At 37.6% G+C, this 16,516-nt stretch overlaps 1 pseudogene; it reads left to right on the top strand.

The window, feature by feature from the left end:
* Nucleotides 1-287: 287 nt before the first annotated feature.
* On the top strand, nt 288-1,913 carry LOC143531427 (cytochrome P450 77A3-like; annotated as a pseudogene).
* Nucleotides 1,914-16,516: the final 14,603 nt, after the last annotated feature.

The following is a 16,516-nucleotide window of genomic DNA, read 5'->3' as shown; positions in this document are numbered from 1 at the left end:
TAAAAAATTAAACTCATTCTTGCCATTTTGCTAATGGAAGAAATTAACCGGACCTTAAATTAGTGGGCCTAAACTTGGGCCTCTAACCAGATCAACTAACTAGTCTTGTACAATTCACATCTATTTACAATTACCAACAATACAATAATCACAACCCCACCAATAATAAATATTTTCTGCCAATCATATTCAATATATTCAGGAGTGGGTAGTTACCAATTCATTTACTATTCACCCTTTTATATATCCATCAACTATCTCACTCTCATACACACTCCAAAATCAAAATGGAACTCTTTGACATTGCGCTAGCCACCATAACATGCCTCCTATGCTGTTGGTGGTGGTCACAACGGTCCAAGCCTTCTTCCACCACCACAAACCTCCCACCCGGCTGGCCGATTGTCGGCAACTTGGTTCAAGTGATTATGCAAAACCGTCCGTTTATGTATGTGGTGCGTGACTTAAGAGCTAAGTATGGTCCGATCTTTACCATGAAGATGGGACAACGTACCCTGGTTATTGTCACAAGCTCTGATCTCATCCATGAAGCTTTGGTTCAAAAGGGTGCGGTTTTCGCTAGCCGGCCACCCGACTCGCCTATACGATTGTTGTTTAGTGTTGGAAAATGTGCTATCAACTCGGCGCAGTATGGTCCGCTTTGGCGGACCCTGCGGCGAAACTTTGTGACCGAGTTGATAAACCCTACCCGAATTCGACAGTGTAGTTGGATCCGGAAATGGGCTTTTGAGGAGCATTTGAAGATGTTGGAGTTGGAGAATTCGCAAAAGGGGTTTGTGGAGGTGATGAGTAATTGTAGGCTTACAATTTGTAGTATTTTGATATGTTTGTGTTTTGTTGCGAGGATTTCTAAGGAAAAGATTAAGAATATTGAGAGTATACTTAAAGATGTGATGATGATTACCTTGCCGAAGCTTCCGGATTTCATGCCGGTGCTCCTCCCTCTGTTTCACCGCCAACTTGTGGCAGCGAAGGAGCTGAGGAGGAGGCAGATGGAGTGCTTGGTCCCGTTGGTGCGAGCAAGAAGAGCTTTTCTTGAAAGCCGGGAGGATAATTTGAAAAACCCTAGTGTTAACCAGCTCCAACCGGATGGTTTGGAGATGGTGAGTCCGGTTGGAGCTGCTTACATAGACTCGCTCTATGACCTTGAACCGGCTGGGAGGGGAAGGTTAGGGGAGGAAGAGTTGGTGACGCTAGTGTCAGAGGTGATTAATGCTGGTACTGACACCAGCGCTACCGCGGTGGAGTGGGCCATGCTGAGTGGGCCATGCTCCACCTAGTGATGAACCAAGAAATTCAAGAAAAGCTTTATAAAGAAATAGTGGAAAAGGTTGGTGTGAATGGAATGATTCAAGAAAGTGATGTTGAGGACATGGCTTATTTATCGGCGGTGGTTAAAGAAACCTTCCGGAGGCACCCACCGAGCCACTTCGTGCTGTCGCACGCGGCAACACAGCCGACAGAGCTCGGTGGGTACGTCATTCCACCGGACGTGAATGTGGAGTTTTATACCGCTTGGTTGACCGAGGATCCAGAGGCATGGGAAGCGCCTGAGGAGTTTCGACCCGCGAGGTTTTTGGAGGGCGGAGAAGGGGTGGATGTGGACGTGACCGGGATGCGGGGGGTCAAGATGCTGCCGTTTGGAGCCGGCCGGAGGATTTGTCCGGCGTGGAGTTTGGGTACGTTGCATGTTCACATGTTGTTGGCTCGAATGGTTCATGCATTCAAATGGGTTCCGGTTGCGGGTAACCCACCCGACCCGACTGAGACTTTTGCTTTTACGGTAGTGATGAAGAATCCACTCAAGGCCACCGTTTTGCCCCGGGACAAAAGTTGAAATCATCAATTATAGATGTTGAATATTATTAAGTTCTTTGTGTTTTCTTATTCTATTATGATATTTGGTATTTTTTATGGTTTTGTTTTCAACTCCATTGCTAACCAAACACATATGTATTTGGACCGACCGGTTAGATTGCAATCGGCCGTAGAACGGTTTGGTTATTGTGTATCATTTCAATCGGTCCAAAATTTTATATAATTTTATTTTCCTATTAAAATCTCAATTACAGCTCCATTTATTTATTCAAGTTTCATATTTCAACAAAGTTGGGAACACACCAAAGTATAATCTTTTGCATTTTGTTTTAGAATAACTACAAATGTATTTTTAATTTTAATATTATTTGTAATGTTAACTAGATTTATTTTAAAACTAGTCTGACCGGAGAATTCATAAGAGGTTTGGTTTAAAAGACGATTCGTTATAAAAGAGATTATGAATTGGGTTAAAAATGTTTCAAATATCTGCATCAATATTTCAAGAGTTCAATCCGTTCAAAATCCATAATTGACAAAAATAAAAAATAAAAAATAAATCGTTATAGAAAAAATTACTCTTTTTTAACCGGCGACTTTCTTGTATTTTGTTTATCGCACACTTCAAATTTGGAGAGCTCCGATGCCCCACTCTGACCAGACTATTTGTCTTAACTGGGCCCACGCTGGCTTCAGAGTTTGGCTTAGACGTTCCATCGGGAAACCATACCGCCGACTGCCACTTGGCAGTTATTGTGCCACCACAAGAGCAAAACTCTCTGGCGTAACACATAGTGGGACGAAAACCCCGGTGGGCTCCGGGTTCGATCTAACAGCCTTTGCAAAAGGTATAGCTCAAATATTTCATTGTCAATATCCACTCAAAAATGACACAAATGGGATTTAAATTTGAATCTCCACTGAAAAACCCAAGCCTCCAACCAATATGTAGGATTAGAAAAATTACTTCAGGCCAGTTTTTTTTATTATTTATCTAAATGTTAAAAACAAATATTAGCTCTTAATATGTGTGGACAGCAAATAGCTTTCCTGTATTTTAACCTTCTATCACAAGTTTTTAAGAAAACATTTACTCATCACACGGTCATACTTTAATAATCATAAATGCATATCTTTTTTAATAAATTATTTGGACAAGTAGGTTTGGAGAAAAATGGTATATTATTTAATACGATCGTAACTATGACTTAAAACACCAGCATTAATCTGGATTAGCCGTTCAAAGAAATAAATAATGTTACAAGATTTGTCTATAATTCCACATGCAAGTATGAACACTATAACTATGCGAACTTCGCACATAAATATTTGATCGTAATTTTTATAACTAATTTGATCATTAAGTATAAATAAAAATATTAGACATAGTTAATGTTAACATGCAAGTATGAACACTATGACCAATGTCGCACATAAATATTTGGTCGACGTAATTTTTATAACTAATTTGATTATTAAGTATAAATAAAAATATTAGAGAGGTGGTGTAGTTTTAATTTAAATATAAACGTAAAGGCGGGTAGTCATGATTGACTTTTTATGATGACGTGTGTTGTAATGATGTTGTGAGTATATTGGTTGTAGCATCATTTGGTTTTATAATAAAATTTGATGGTGGTTAAAAAACACAAGAAAACAAATAAACAATGTACTTATATACGTTACCTTAGAAATGTAAATTTTAAGAGGTTATATCAAACTAAAATGGTGATCAACGACCAAAACTCAAATTCATATTTGTTAGTTTAGTAAATTGGAAAAAACTATTTTGACGAAACGATTACTAGCTAATTTTTTTTAACTTGACTAACTGGATCAATTTTGAGATGACATTTAGTGTTATTAGTACAAAGTGAACAAATGTGAACGGTCATCCTATGTGTCTGGTGTTAAATACTAAGCAAGCGAATCAAGAACACAAACTTAAGATTTGTAAAAGTCTCTAACCTCTGCATCTCCTTTTATTAATAATCAAACAAAAACTGGTATTATATATACAACAATTTTCAGATTTCAGTTTCCTCACATAGTTCATATTCACTTCATTTTATGCTTTCTTAGAGCATTCTCAATCCGTTTCCTAAAATTATGTGAGAGGTATTTGCAAATTATATGGTATGGTTATAAGTGGTTGTGAGTAGAGAAGAAAGAAAATTTATATGGGAAAATAAATTTGGGGTTTCACTTTAGATACTGCATAATTTTTTTAATATTTTCATAAAATAGTTGCGAGTGAAAGAGAGAGAAAATATAATAATAAAAGTATAAAAAATGTTATTTAATTAAACAGGAAATAGAAAATACGATTTTTTTAATGTAATTATATGATATATATGGATATAGGATAGAGAACGAGCTGGGAATGCTCTTAGTTGTACTCTAAGCTATAATTACTGCTACTAGCAGTTATACTTGATTTAGTCACCTGCTATCAGCATGATTATTGTTCCCTGGCTCTTATCATAAATACATCAAGCATATCTAGATACATCATAACTTTCAAGAAACAAACTGAATACAATAATCTTTAATATTTAGTTTTGCTAATCAAAATATTATTATATCAAATCATTTTATTTACATATTGTTGGATTAAATAAATTAGGTAATTAAAAGTATACAAAAATTAGTTTCCGTAACAATAAAAGATATACTTTGAAACTTGTTTTTATTTTCACTTTATAAAATTTGACTAAACCACATTGAGCACCACTAGAGTATCACAAAATTTTATGCTACGTTTCATACACAATTTGACCTGCCTAATATGTGTATGAAGTTTAACGTAGTGCGGTTTAATAGTCTCGCCACAACTCGCAGTTGTAAATACTAGTAGGAGAACAACTATCAAGCCTTATATAGTCAACAAGAACCTTACGGAACATGAAAAACTAGAATTAGGAAACCTAAATAAACTCTAATTCTAAATCTACTAATGTAATAAAACAAAAGGTTTTGGACAGGTGTAATTCTCACACCAGCCTTCCTCTTTATTTGCACTTCTTAATATTGTGACATATGTCTTCACAAGGGTTCAGAACGTAAATTCAGGGCAGTTTATTCCCAGCAGAGGTTGTGACGGTTTTTGTTTCCTTCCAACCACCACTTCCCGTCCAAAACCTACATTATACCCAATAATATCCTCTAGCCATAGCCACAAATTCTGATCAGGATTCCATTAACGGGAGTTTTGACGGCAAATTGTACTTTTGATTATCTTCACCGCAACGCAGTTCGCCACCAATCTGTAATTTTCTCCTCCATCACCACTGGTACGTTCACTCAACCACTGATTTACAAGGCATGTATTTCTCTTTGGAATTTCATTTACCGCTATGGTTTATAAAGTTAGTTATTCTCGATCAGTTAATGGATCAATTGAGTATGATCGTAATGTTTATATTAATTTGCCGAATCAATAATAAAATTTATGTAATTCAAAAGGAGAAAGGTTCAGTAATTGTTTCGTATTGCTCCATGGTTTTTTTTTTTTTTTTTTTTTTGGAATTTAAGGTTAGGTTTCTCCTTATTTTGATGCTGATTTTTCTATTTTGCTTGTAAACTCATTAGGTGTTAATATCAACCAATATAAAACGTTCTTTAGCATCACCCAACCCTGCCGTAGGGTTTCACCACCGGAAAAACCCTGCCGCCGCCGTAGGGCCTCACCCCCGTAACTCTCACGACCCAACCCACCATATACACCTACCCATGCCTGCTGTAGACACACCCATCCCTGCCGTAGGGTTTCACCACCAGAAAAAAAACCCTGCCGCCGCTGTAGGGCCTCACCCCCGTAACTCTCACGACCCAACCCTGCCACCGCCGTAGGGTTTCACCACCGTAACACTCACGACCCAACCCCTACCACCGCCATACCACCGGGTTTCTTTATGGACCGTCGGAAGCCTATACCGGAGGCGATTCAACGGAGGATAACGAAGTTTTTTTGTAACAAATCTCCCTGATCGGTGCAGCGGCAATGATTTAGCGGGGTTTGTTAGAGAGTATGGTAACATTTTCGATATTTACATTGCTAAGAAAAGAGATAGACTCGGAAATAGGTTCGGGTTTGTTTCATTGTTGGATGTCAAAAACAAGGAAGAAACGGGGAGGATGTTAAGCAAGATTAAGATGGGAGACTTTGCGTTAAAGTTTAACTTGGCGAGATTTATTCTTGAAGACGGTGAGGTTAACACTAAGAAGCCGGAAGAAAGAAGGCAGCCGGATGAGCGTGTGAATATGGATTCTGAGGGTAATACTCATAACCAAAGTGCAGGCCGGCCGGTCGATTTCGGTAGGCGTACATTCTATGATGCTTTGTTGGGGAGGAACCATTTTGTCAATTAGAAAGGCTCGGTTTCGGTGGACGACGATGTGAATAGTTTTTCTGATTTGCATAGGAAGGTTTTGGTGGTCAAATTGATGGATATGGGTGCTTTGAAGAATGTTCGTATGATCTTGAAGAAGATTAGTCCGGGTGGAGGTAAAATTCAATATTTGGGTGGTCTGTCGGTTTTACTGTCTTTTTCGGATAACTAGATGGTGACGGAGGCTCTTCAGGCGGGTAGAGATATTGTAGGGATGTTGTCTAATTTTGAGATGTGGGAGGGGCAACATTAATTTTTGATCGATTGGCGTGGGTCAAAATATTCAGTATTCCTCTGCATCTTCGATCAAATATGGTAGTTGAAGCTGTGGGGGGTATGATTGGTAAAGTAGTTCATAAACCTATCTTATCGGAGGAGAAGGAGGATCTATCCTTTGAATCCATGGCAGTGTTGGTTGAAGGCAGTAGGAGGTTGTGCGAAGAGATGGATATTCGGTGGAGGGGAAGATCTTTTTGTGTATCGGTGTTGGAAGAAACAGTTGATTGGACTTAGGAGTTCATCTCCGATGGTGGGTCCGATGATGATGAGAGTCTGGCTAATAAAGACGAGGTGGATCATACAATTGAAGAGGATGTCATTAGTAAGGATGAAAGAACGGAGCCGGTGGTCATTGCCGGAAATGTTGTCAATGTTGTCAGAGAGGATTTGGTCAGTGAGGATTTTGTGCCGGGTCCCACGTTTAATTTTGACCATTTTGTTAATTTAGAAGGTGGATTTAAGGCTGGTAATAGTAATATTAACAAAAGAAAAAAAAATTCAAAAAGTTCTCTTCTGTGGGCCAGCCCAGTGATGTGGGGTCTAGTGGATTAGGGAATTTGAAAAAGGGGAAAAGGGCCCGTACTAATGACCCTTTTGGGCTAAATGAATTGTTGGGTATAGAGGATGAATCGGTGTCCAATTTGGGCTTGCACAAAGTGGAGGTGACTCGCAGGAAGCGGATGGGGTTTCCAAGGGGACCTTATCTGGAGTGGATGGTAATAATGTTAACGTGACCGAGGAGGAAATCTTAGATCTTAACAATCATCCACGGGAGGGATCGACTAATATAGACAATAGCGGTTTTCATGGACCGACAAATTCTAACAAAATGGATTTAGGGGATTTAAGGTCTCTTTCGAAAATGTACAAAGGGGACATCGAGGTCTCGGCGACCACTACGTTAGGGGAAAAACTTGGAGCTCGTCTGTCTAAATTTAACGAGATGGTGAAAGAATCAATTTTTCAAGAAGGGGTACAAACAGGTAACCGATGAATTTCTTATCTATTAATATTCGAGGGATTGGGGTGATTGGTAAATCGGGTTGGATAAAAAGGTTAAAGGAGGATTGTGGGGTTTCGTCTTTAGCTATGCAGGAGACTATGTGTTCGGATACACAGATGTCTTCGTTTTGTAATTTTTGGGATGGGCAGGGTTTTGAGGCGGATTGGGTTAACTCTAATGGACGATCTGGTGGTATTGCAAGTTTGTGGGACCCAAAAGTTTTCCGAAAAGATAGCACAATTTTGAATGATAATTTTGTTGTAACCTCCGGTTTTCTGGTGGATGGGAATCAGCGACTTAATGTAGTTAATGTGTAAGCCCCTCAAAATAATGTAGATAAGAGAGTTGTTTGGTAGGAGATTCTTAGGCTTATTCAGTGTGGGCAAGGGTGGTGGGTTGTGTTAGGTGATTTTAATGCAGTTATATGTCATGAGGAAAGGAATAATTCTACCTTTGATCAAGTGTGTGCCATGGATTTTAATGAATTTATTGATGAAGCGGATCTTAAAGAATATAATATGAAAGGTAAGAAGTATACGTTTATGGCTAGTAGAGGTGATGTTGTTAAACTCAGCAAGATTGACAGGTTTTGGTGTGCTCTAACTTTATATCTAAGTGCCCGAACACGTGCTTGAGGGCTTTCCCTAGAAAGCGGTCAGATCACGCCCCGTTGGTTTTGTCTTTAGTAGATACCAATTTTGGTCCAAAGCCTTTTCGTTGGTTTAATTCGTGGGGGGATAGGGCCGATTGTGAGGATGTGGTGGGGAAGATTCTTAGAAATTGTGATATTTCAGGTCCTCCAGATGTGATTTTAATGAAAAAATTCAGGTTGTTAAGAGACGAACTAAAAATATGGGTTAAGGATTGTAAAATTAAGGAAGGTGAAAACTTAAAAATTTTTAAATCAGAAAAAGAAGATTTCGAGTTACCTATGGAGGAAAGGGATCTTGAGGAGGATGAGGTGTGGGTGTGGGAACAATGTAAAAAGGGTATAGAGGATATTGAGGCTTTAGGGGCTAAAGAACAAAAATCCAAAGTTAAATGGGCGTCCTTCGGTGATGATAACATGGCCTTCTTTCATAGTATGGTTAACGGGAGGAAAGTTCAAAACGCTATTCCAGGTTTGGAGATTGACGGGGAGTGGATTTCTAAACCCACTTTGGTTAAGAAACATGTTTACAAGTTTTTTAGAAAGCACTTTCGAAAAAAATTAAAAATTCGGCCAGAGTTGGAATGTGAAGGGATTAGAACCGTCCCTGCGGACCTTAAAGATAGTTTGGTGGCTCCTTTTTCTAAAGAGGAAATCAAGTCCGCGGTGTTTGATTGCGGGCCGGATAAAGCTCCTGGACCAGATGGTTTTAATTTTAAGTTTGTAAAGAAGTTTTGGGGTTTGTTGGAGAATGACTTTTACAATATTCTTGTAGCCTTTCATGAGTCCGGGGTTATTAGTTCTGGTTGTGGATCTTCTTTTATCACTTTGATTCCCAAAAGTAAAAATCCTTTGGGACTCAAGGATTACAGACATATCACGCTCATTGGGATTATTAGTAAAGTGATTTCTAAAATTCTTGCTAATTGTCTCAAAAAGGTTTTGGGGGTGTTGATTTCTGAGTCTCAGTTGGCGTTTCTCAAAGACAGCTCTATTTTGGATGGGTCTCTTATTGTTTCTGAGCTGGTGGATTGGTTGAAGAAAAACAATAAGAAGGCATTCCTTTTGAAGATAGATTTTAAGAAGGCGTATGACAACATTAATTGGAATTTTTTGATTAATATTATGCTACAGATGGGCTTTCCGAACCAGTGGTGTTTGTGGGTTAAAGGGATTTTAGATTCGGCTAGGTCGGCGGTTCTAGTGAATGGGTCACCGACTTTCGAATTTAAACGTGAAAAGGGGCTCAGACAAGGAGATCCTTTGTCCCCTGATCGTGATGGAGACTCTTTCTTGGATGTTGAATAAAGCTAAAGAGATAGGGGAATTGCCGGGGATTCGCATTTCGGACGTGGATATCACTCTTCTTTTTTATGCTGACGATGCTTTTATTGTTGGCGAGTGGTCTCGAGAGAATTTGGAAAAAATAGCTCGGGTCCTTCGGTGCTTTTACTTGTGTTCGGGTCTTAAAATTAATTTACATAAGTCCAACTTGTTTGGAATTGAAGTCGAAGACGACGAAGTGGATGACATGTGAGATGTGGTGGGGTGTAGAAGGGGATTGTTTCTTTTTGATTATTTAGGGATCAAAGAGGGGGCAAACATGAATCGTATTGGCAATTGGTCTTCTGTTAGTAATGTGGTGGAGAAGTGGCTCGCCTTGTGGAAGTCTAAACTTCTATCTATTGGAGGAAGAGTAACTCTTATAAGATCGGTTTTAGAGAATCTTCCCATTTATTATTTCTCGCTCTTCAAAGCTCCTTCGACGGTGATTGAAAAGCTAGAAGGTATTATGCGACGTTTTTTGTGGGGAGGATCTGGTGAAGAAAAAAGATCAATTGGGTTGCTTGGGAGAGAGCAGTAAGGCCGAGGAAAATTGGTGGGTTGGGTTTAAGTCGATTAAAAGATACTAATGAAGCTCTTCTTCTTAAATGGAGTTGGCGGTTCAAAAAGGATGGAATTGTTTATGGAAGAGATTCATTGCGGTTTGTCATGGTGGCACTCAAAGTTGGTCCTTCTTACCGCTAAGGTCGGCGGCTAATGGATGTTGGAGAGAGATAGTGAAGATCGGGGAGCGTTTGATTGGTAATGATAAAAAAACTTAATAGTTTCTTGTGTGACGTCGCTGGGGATGGTGTAAACATTAGATTTTGGTGTGACCCATGGCTCTCAGAGTTTCCTTTACGATGTATGTATCCTAATATTTTTAGATTGGAATCTCAAAAATGGTGCAGCGTGGCGGATAGAGTGAGTTTCCAAAATAATGATCGGGTTATGAGATGGTCTTGGCGGCAGGATCCCAGATCATCGGTAGAGCTGAATGAGTTATTTGGGCTTGTGTCCAATATATATGAGTACGACTGGGCCACTGGTTGTGATAAATGGATTTGGGCTGGATCTGAAGATGGCATGTTCTCGGTTTCTGCTGCAAAAAAACTTATTATTGATAGCCGACAATATGACCCCTTTTTTTAAGTTTAAATGGGATGGGTGGATGCCAATCAAGTGTAATGTGTTGGCGTGGCGAGCGGAGCCAGATAGGATTCCTACTAAAATTGCTTTAAATAAACGAGGGATGGGTCTTAGCGAGGAAAGTTGTCCGTTTTGTGAATTGCATCAGGAATCCGCTAATCATATTTTCACAGGTTGTATTTTTGCAGCTGAGATATGGGATAGGATTGCCGTGTGGTTCCGTTTTGATCCTATTTTTGTGTTTGAAGTTCGAGATATTCTTGTGTTAGAGAAAGGTTTAAAGAAGCCGAAACTCGACAAAAGGGTGGCTCATTGTATAGTGGTTACGGCCTTATGGAGTATGTGGAATGCAAGAAATGAGAAGATTTTTCAAGATAAAGAGGCCAAAGCTAACGAGGTGGTGTCCAAGATGAAATCTTGTTCGTATTTTTAGATTCAAAATAGGTCTAGATTTAAATCTATAGAATGGAGCGATTGATGTAAATATCCTTTTGGGTTGATGTAACTTGGTTTTCCTTGCTGCCCTCGTTTTGAGGTCTTGCAGGTCGTTTGTGTTGAATGAAGCTTAATTTTCAAAAAAAATATAAGACGTTCAGGCTTTGACTTAGAACAACTGCAAATCAACCAAAAAGCACACAATGATGAAGGTTGGTAACTAACGATTAAATGAAAAGTTCACTAAAACAATCTATTTCTAAAATTGAATTATTTTGAGACAAAACTAAGAGTAGAAGAAAATATAAAATATAATAACAAAATTTTACTGCTAGGCGAAATATACCATGAAAATGTATATCACACTACCATAAACTTGTAATGATTAAAGCAATATCACTAGTAACATGAATAAATCATTCATACATTACTATAAATATCATGCAAAAGTCAATCCATTGCATCATGAGTTTGTCTTGTAATGCACTTTGAGCATGTTCATTATTTAAAAAAAAAAATGAAATAAAGCATATGTAGCTTCGGAATTTGGGTGTAACCAAAGTTATCCTTTTGCAATTAATAATGTAATCGCATTTTTTATGTTTCTATGATCATATGTTTGGCTCCCCTTGTGAAATTTGTTTGTGTAATGTTAAACAAATTACCATGTGCGTTAATTTATTTGGTGTTATGTAATGTTAAACAAATTACCACGTGCATCAATTTAATGGTGTATGCACATTACATATCACATGTTTTATAGTGTGTTAAATGTGCATCTAGATTTATATATCTAAATGATTTTAGTTCATAAGAAGTCATACATTTCTTAATTTGTTGATTCAATGCTCAACATCTAGCTGTACTGGAGTTTAATGATTATATTTACATGATTAGTTTGTTATATACCTGATCTTATAGTTCAGTTTAATGTCCTGTGATTTTTTACCTTAAATAATTAGGTAAAGTATTTTTACCATTTGCATCTTCAATATGCTAATGCATAGTGAAGGTTTTTTTCTCATACATATATATACTTGTCCTTAAGTCCATGTTGGTCTATTGAGGTTTTTTTTAATATATCAAACAAGTCAAATCATAAAATGTGGTCAAATAGGTTGAAGTTCACCAAAGTGTGCATACAACGTTCCTAATTGTTTTATTTAAAGATATATTTGTTATTCTAATACTGTTGTTTGTAACCAGTATTAGTGCTTTAATTATTTATAAAAATAAAAATAAAAATGGACAAAAGATGTTTGTGGGGCAACCGAACCTGTTTTGCTCATGAAAATGACTCATTTTGACACATCATTCACCCTCTTGATCCGCCTATATTTTGAAAAGATATACAATTTTTCTTGTATGTTTCATATTAATCCTGATGATGAACTTTGACCTTCGGTTCCTAGGCCTACTGTTTCTCTTTGTGGATTTTCCCACACTCTCATTTTCTAGAATTATTATTATCTGCAAATGAACTTTCATTTGTGCTTAAATTTGTCTAGAGCAAGTTTAAATTTGTTCGCTTCAAATTTGAAGTTTATTTCTTTTGATAATGAGGTTAAACACATGAAAATTGTTTGGTCGAAGCCGGTTGTTTTTAAAATTTTTAAACGTACAATATAGTTAGGCTTAAAACGGGTTCTTAGCAAAAATAGTTCAGGTCAAAACAGGTTGATTTAAAGAAGTGCTAATTATGTTCAGGTCAAAACAAGCTATGGATAATCTGAATACGAGTTGAAATTAGTCGGTTCATAAATAAAGGTATCAAAATGGGCCAAAGTGATGCAGTTGTTTAATATGCAAAAATATTTATTTATTTATTTATTTATACTTTAACAACCTTTATTAACAAATTCTAAGACTAAAATGGTTCTTTTGTGCTCATTATTACTAGGCATATTTATCCTCGAATGAAAGTTGTACCACTCATCATCTACCGAGGAGCCTTCTGGAAATATATTGTAAGGACATCTGATATCTGTAATTTCGTTTGGTTGCGAAGGAGAATGACAATGGATCTTGTCAGTATTAGGAATTTAAAGGCTGCTTGCTAAAAGTCCCATAGGCGAACAAGAAATACAATGACTATGATAATTATATCGAAAGGGAAAAAAAAAAACCCTTTTGAGAAGCCCGTTATTTCCCTGTTGATACTGGCATGTATGATTTTTCTTGTGGTAATTTCCTTTTCTACTTTTAATTATTTTTTATAATTAATTTAGTAATTATTGCTCATTATATTTGTAAGTATAGAAATAAAAATTACATAAATTGTAAAGGTAAGTATTCAAATATAATTTGTATTTGTTTATTATTAAAATTTTATTAAATTTAGCATTTTTTTACTCAATCCCGTGTAGTACACGGGTTTATAACCTAGTAAAATAAATATAACAATAAATAAATTTAGCCTCCAAGCTAAACTTGATTTTTTTTTTCATTTAGCATTTTTATTATGATCTTTTTTTCAAACCACCTCTTTGATATTAACCGTATCACCCTTTTTTATGTTGCAATTTTATCATTCACTCTTAACATCATCTTTCACTACTCCATTAAAATCTCATACCATGTAACAGTCGCACCTTTTTAAGCTTAATTCTTGGACCGCAATCACCTTCTCGATGCCTTCATTCTTTCGATAAGCCAATGCACGTAGTACATCTGAACTCGACCCGACAGTTGAGTCTACCACCACCCTTATTTAAACCAGCGAACTTTAAAAAGTTTATTGACACGCTTGTAAGCCAATGCAAAGTGATCCATCATATCTCGTTTTACTTTGGATGGAGCGTACCACATATTGATTTATTCTCCATGGACATAAAATTGTGAACAAAACGAATTGTACCTTTCAACTCCACGTAAAGATCTTAAATGTTAATACACATCCACTTTTGTGGGCTTGGAATAGCCACCATCCCATTAACTTCTTCACATTAATAATTCTAACTTTAATCCCATCATTTTCTTGTAGCAACCCATGCGTTACCTGCTATTTTATTCATCCACCATATATATCAAGCTGATTAAACATTGGATAGGATTTATCGCATTAGTTTCTATATTATCGACAGCGACATCCACAGAGTCCCCATTCCAAATTATTTCCGTATTCCGAATAGCAGTAGATGATTCCAAAGTGTTGTTTACAAATTATTTGATTCAGGCGCTTCCTCCTAACTAGTCACTCACCAGGAGTCTTCATTGAGTGTTGCGTCAACAATTCATTCACCTAATGCAGCCGTCCAAATAAACCATACCAATATATTATCCTCCCTAATAGATTGCGTATGCAGGAACTCATGGTAGAGGAGGTTTCAATCCCCTAATAAAGAAGGTTCTATTCTCCCTTTCAACCGATATGAGGCTTACATGTCCCCCCCACCCTCTCTCTCTGGAGCCCATCGCCCTTGCTGGCACATTGGCATGGCCCCTAGTTCTGATACCATTTGTAATAATCCAAATAAACCGTGTCAAGATATTGTCTCCTTTGCCCCTTCTGGATTGCCCATCCAGAAACTCACAGTCTTGTTTCAACCCAAAAATTGCTCTCCATACGATCCTGGTAGAGGAGGTTTCTACCTCTTATAAGGAAGGTTTTGTTCTCCCTCTCCATGATGTGGACAACACCTAACAAGATTAGTTTGGATTCGGTGGTGGCTGCAGTGAAAGCATATTATTCTCATACCCCATCCATAGCTTCCACATCCCACGATTTTTCTCTAACCAGGGATGCATTTAGGGATGATAGTGAAATCCAAACCTGATGAAAAAACCAGAAACCATCCCATTAGGGTATGAGACAGGTTTGAGATTACTTTTGAAAACTTTTGCCGGTTTGGGATGGGATAGGTTTTGTCATATGCTGATGTGTTGCAAAATACATACGTCTTTTGCATTTGTTTTAATAAGAAATCATGCTAAATTATAACGTTTATGTATCGAAATTAGCATGTACTTACATATTTTCATATATCCAGGTTCCCGTGCATGGAAAGAATGAAAACGATGCCAAATCATGAAGAAACGAGCACATGGGAGAATGCACGAGAGTGAAAGGAAAAGTTGAAAATAAAAATGGATTGGAAATGGAGATATTAGAAGAGAATATGATAGAGGGTTGAAATACGAAGACATAGGAATAAACGGGGAAGAAAACGGAGCTAAAACGAAGACTCTATGAGCGAAATAAAGAAAATTATAAAATAATGTATCATATTTAACCTCCGCGGCGCGGAGGATGGAGCTTCATGCTACGCGCGGATCGAGGTGCTCAGAAAGGGAAATCGACTATTTTGTCATTTTGTGACCCCTCGGAGAACAAAGATTGGTGCTACGCTCGGCTCGGAGGACTGTATGTCGGCAAAAAGTTTTATAAGCCCTATATAAACGATTTCTATCAACCCTAATCGAAAAATTCAACCTTTAGCCGTCCCCCAGGGACCCTTAGGGCGATTTTGGAGCAGGAGAGTGTTCGGGATCAAGGCATTAAAGGCCGGTGCTCGAGATTGATCATTAAGCGAGTCTTGGTTCGTTTATTCGGTTTTTCTTGTGTTTTCTTCTATTTTTAGAATATGTATGTGCTTAATTATCATATGTTGCTGCTGTTCTTGATGATTATCGGCTAGATTCCCGTTCTACCAAGGATTTTGATGATTACTTTGTGATTTACGGATTTTTATTGGTTTTTTGGATCTTATTGTTGGTTTAATGCTAAAGTAAAGAACTTGGTTACAATTGTTATGATGTGTATGCGTATTCGGGTCTGATTTATTGTCTTTCTTTGTTTCACATGTGTCTTGTTGAATGTATTCCGGTTATAGATGCATGTTTAGGTCGTTTGCTGTGTATTTGTGATTATTTTATGGTTTTTCTAGACATAGTAATCCATAGGAACATTGATTGGTGATTTGTGAGGACTTTATATTCTACCTATCTAGAGACTGAGAGGTAATAGATAGTCGGGTTGTCCTTGGGATTAGGTGTTTAGGCTAGAACGCTCTGATAGGAGGTTTCCTAGATTTCCCTAGTTTCATTGTAACTCCGTGTCTTATCGATTGTTCTTAGGTTACCCCTTGCACTTTAGGGTGTATTGAGATAGTGAGACCGACTGGTGATTTGTCTTTTAGGGTACTTTAGTGTTGTTGGAGAGACTGACAGGTAATCCGACCAACCGGTAAGTTTACACGCCCCTTAGAGTTTCCCTGTAGGTCACACCCGAAGAATGATCAGGGATCCACTAGGTTGGTAAGGGTGTCGTATCATAAGATCCCGTTTCCATCATAGTTTCCATAGCCGAGAGAAATCCAAGATTCATAAGTAGGATTCTAAACCTAGGTAGTGATTCTCCTATCTTTGAGTTCGTCTAGGTAGTCATAGTGTTGAAGTTTGTCAGTGTCAGTTTTCGTTTTTAGTTTAATTAGTTAATTGTCAAATAAG

Source organism: Bidens hawaiensis, unplaced genomic scaffold (assembly GCF_021521415.1).
Source record: "Bidens hawaiensis isolate Kalapana, Puna unplaced genomic scaffold, B.hawaiensis_p1.1 tig00009161_1, whole genome shotgun sequence".
Taxonomy (NCBI): domain Eukaryota; kingdom Viridiplantae; phylum Streptophyta; class Magnoliopsida; order Asterales; family Asteraceae; genus Bidens; species Bidens hawaiensis.
This window is presented reverse-complemented; position numbering and strand designations above follow the sequence as displayed.